Genomic DNA, 4202 nt, shown 5'->3' on the forward strand with positions numbered 1-4202 from the left:
TTTCCCTGTCCTTGTTGTGATCCAGATGCCACTGGTGTTTTTTATTCCCTTAACATCAAGAGAGAGACTTTGTAAACAAAGGAATACCCATCGTGTCCCACTTGCCTGCTCTGCTCCCCAGGGTTATTGGCTGCCTCTTGCCTCTCTGCATTTTGGAAGCACTCAATCTCTGCAAACACTTCAGCAATCTCTTCCTTCAGTTTCTGTAAAAGAAATACCAGGAGGATGAAGGCGATGGAGGGAAAACCAGCAGACACTACAGAGCATGTCTTACTTCTTCCCTCAACCACTGGAAAAGACAGGTCAGATGGTGACGACCAGCCAGGGATGTCTATGAAATCGGCACTGCTCTGGGATGACCCTGCTGGATTCCAAATGAAACAATGGGAGAAAAGGGCAGAAGGATGTTCTCATGTCTGTTGTCAATCAAGACTGGAAAAACAAGCTCAGCCAGTGTGGAGAGTGTCAGAGAACCCAGCCCAGGGTTGATTTCTGTTCCTCAAACAATGTCAGATGTGAGACTCCTTCCATCATGCCCATTTCCTTCTAGCTTTTACTTTGCATAGCCCTGCTACACATCCAGGAAAGGGGAAGTGGAACCAGTATCCGTGAGGCCAGAAGTGGCCACATTGTGAAACACAGAGTTTTTAAAGCACCTCTCATTCAAACACTGAATTGAGCAGATGCCTGTCTTTAGACAGGAGAAAGAAGAGAGGAAGAGTAAGAGAAGGGCAATTACTGCCAAATTTTTTTTAAAAATCAATTGTAGAATTTATTTTCCTTTAGGCCCATAACAGACCATGGCCTTCTTGGCTGGATATTTTGTACTATCAAGAAAATGAAGATGTCTGTATCTCCTTGGTTCCATGCTGCAGTTATGGTCCTCCTCGGAGCCAGAATGCATCACAGCTCTCGTTCAGAAGTGATCCAAATTCTTCAGCATGCAAACCAGAACAGGCAAGGGAAGAAGGGTTGTTTTATGACAGAGCTTGCCTCAAAAAGGAGTGAGAATCGCTCCTTGCCATAGCGTGCACCCAGATAGAGAAACTGATGTTCTTCAATATCCCATAATTTAAAAGAGCTTCTAGATTGCAGTTTTGCTCTGGTCTTTGTTCTGTTGCGCTTCATCAGCCTCCAGAGTTGGGACAGTTTCTTACTAAGCTTTAGGTATTTCACAAATGTAATAAAGCTGTGATCTTATCTCCTGACTTTCAAATTATTATCAGTTTTCTTATTTTATTCACTGCTATCTTCTGGCAGTGTAAACTCATCCTGTCCCCTTCTCCCTCTAGTCTAGACTCATCCTGTCTCCTCCTCCCTCTCCTCCCACCAGACATCTCCCCAAGTCTTTGTGTTAAAGATACTTTCTGAAGAAATCCACCTTAAAAAAAGTCTCTAGTTCTAGGTACTCTTTCATCTAAACTCACCCTGCTCCATAGGACAATTGCATTTTAATGGCTTTGAGACTTAGAGTACAGGTCTGTGTAGTCTAGCAGCTTTTCTCTGTCCATAGTGGATAAAAAATGTAGTGTTCCTGTGCAAGAATCCTGCCTCCTGCAGCGCCCATTGTCTGCTCTGAAAATTGAAGTGATAAGAACCACACACAAGCAAAGCACATGTGCATATATTCATAGCTGGTTTTGCAAGAAGGGACAAGAGACCCTTCTGATTTGCAGGAGAGATGGTGAGTCTGGAAGCCTGAGAACAGGTAGTTTGGCTCGATCCTTTGCTCTACAAAGGAAGTACTGCACCTATTCCCCAGGCACCTGCACATCTTTGTGTGGTTGGAAAATCAGTGCAAGTCCAACCATTCAGTGCAATAAGCTCTCTTAAACGGGAGACCATATTACACAGAGGTGGAGGCAGAACTGGATAGCAAGGGTATGGCACCATGCATGACAGTGATGTGGTAGTACAGACTGATTTTGAATCTGTCACTTTCAGATATTTTAGGAGTCAATGAAGAAATTTTTGGGTGCGTTAAAAGAAAAGAAAAGCAAGTTCTACCACAGAAACTTGAGTGGAAGGTCCTGTTATCACACTCTAACGCGATAGGATCCTTCATGGAGAATTTGTAAGAGGTCCACAAACCAAATAAAAGCTTGATAAACACAGGGGGATGCAGTGGGTAACTAGGACTGATATGTCATTAGCAGGTAATCAGTGCTGAAAAATAACCATAAATGCTGAGCCAGATCCCTGCCAGTATGTCTTAGCAAAGTTGTACTCATATTCTTAATCCTAAATAGGCAATCACAGCTCATCCCTGACTTTCTCAAATATCACATTAGGGTAGTTGATGACCCTTGCAGCAAAGACTACCATAGGTTGGATGTACACTGGTGGCAAATATGCCAGGGTGGCCTGAAGTTCAGGATCCAAGTTGGCTTATGCCAGACCAAAGATCTGCTGTGCAGAGCACTTCTGCATGGCCTGGACTGTTATGTGAAGACACTCCTTGGCAAAGACAATTTTGAGAAGGCTAGGCAGACAGGAGGAACAGGATGGTCCTTACCTTAATGTCCTCCAAAAGCTCCTGTCTGTGCTGCCTGATTGCCTCTATTTCAGCTTCTTCAGCCTCACTCAAGTCAGTTGACCCTGGAAGAACGAAGATGCCGATGAAAATTGTATTGGGGACAACACATCACAGGAAAAGCTGACTCAACGTCTCAGCACCTGTCCTCTCCTAGGGTCGTGCCACAGCAACTCTGATTTCTGTGTTTCAGCATCTATGTCACCTGCTACCTCACCTCAGCTTTGCTCTGCAAATGGTTCTCAGTCCAGAGTGAGGAACGCAGACTCACACACCCCTCCTAGCAACTAGCCACTGTGCTGATAGCCCTCTGATATAACCCTACAGCAACCCACCCCTCCTACTCAGCCAACTTTTCTTGCTGCAAGCACAATGAAGAGCTCTTACCAAATGCTCTTTGGTGGTTTTTAATGCCAGAGATCTTTATATACTGAAAAGCTGTGACCTAAATACTTCATCTACATCCAAACCTCCCATGAAAAGCCACTGGCTTCATAGATCGATCCACCACAGCTAGAGCCAGAAGTGGTTTAAGGGAGAGAATCAAGGTTTTTCCAAGTCTGAAGACAGGATTTTGGGGAATGAAAGCCTTGCTGAAGACAGAGCATCTGTGGGAGTCTGTTCTTTGCACTACAGGCAATGCAGAAATATTAATAGTCTTCTTTGTAATGTTCAGGAAGTTAAACAGATACCAGCAGAGCCAAAGCAACCACAAAATGGTTCGTAAAAGACCTAGAAGAGTTGGGGTGACAGCACTGCTGCTAAATATAATCCGGGTGAAGCACAGGCTCTTCAGTAAGGAGGAAGAGGAGGCTGCAGACCTACAGAGGCAAAGCAGATGGTGACCCTCAGGAAAAAACAGGGGCCTCACACAAGGGTGAGAGCACTGGAGCTCTTGAGAGGTCACCACAGCACTAGCAGGCAGGATCCTTGCTGCACCTAAACACTGCAAGATGAAGCTTCCTCAGAAAGCCAGGTCAGGTCTCTGGATGCCCTGCTCCACTGTTTCATAAGTCAAAATCCACTGGGCCTCCTGTCTTCCTAGAAAAAGGGGAAGTGGTGCCAGCTGCCTTGGAAATTCTCTTAGTGTGGATCTCACATGCAAAACAATTGCTATAAATATGAGTGGGGATAAAAGGGGAAAGAACCAACCAAGAGAGACAGAAGGAAAAGGGGACAACGGCAGTCATCTCAGAGCCCACAGGCTTCTTTCCTGTCATGGCCACAGCAGCACGGAGAGACCTGCCTTCCCTGATCCTAATCTTTCCCCCATCCACCCAGATGTTTGGGTTTCCATGAGTTAAATCTGCTCTATTATTTTCTTCAGGCTCCAGCCACTCTCAGCTCACTCCTCCTGTTGATATTATCAACCATTGCATTCTCTGGGGAGAGACTGCTGAGCCCTTGGGGGGAAAGCACTGGGCAAGGAGCCAGCATGAAGCCAGGGCTGGGAAAGATCCATACCCCTTCCCAGTGCTGCAAGCAGCCCTCCTGAAGAGCTGAAAGAACCTGACTGATCACTGAAGCTGGTCAAGAGGGAAGGAAAAACTGTGGCACCCAGCAGCTCGCAAGAGCCAAATCTGTATGTGAGGAGAAAACAAACAAGTAAGCAAACAAGCAAGCAAATAAGGAAGCAAACAAACAAACAACAAACAAACAGAAACAGCCA

The 4202-nt window shown here is 45.5% G+C and overlaps 1 protein-coding gene across 1 annotated transcript in view; it reads right to left on the reverse strand.

Moving 5' to 3' along the window:
- Positions 1-154, reverse strand: part of LOC104493643 (cytohesin-4-like) — a 9038-nt gene extending 8884 nt beyond the window's left edge. Inside the window, exon 1 of the mRNA XM_010136363.1 lies at positions 106-154. The gene's annotated coding sequence lies outside the window, so the exon portion shown is untranslated. The remainder of the gene's footprint in view (positions 1-105) is intronic.
- Positions 155-4202: the final 4048 nt, after the last annotated feature.

Source organism: Buceros rhinoceros, unplaced genomic scaffold, assembly GCF_000710305.1.
Source record: "Buceros rhinoceros silvestris isolate BGI_N320 unplaced genomic scaffold, ASM71030v1 scaffold13175, whole genome shotgun sequence".
In the NCBI taxonomy this organism is placed as follows: Eukaryota; Metazoa; Chordata; class Aves; order Bucerotiformes; family Bucerotidae; genus Buceros; species Buceros rhinoceros.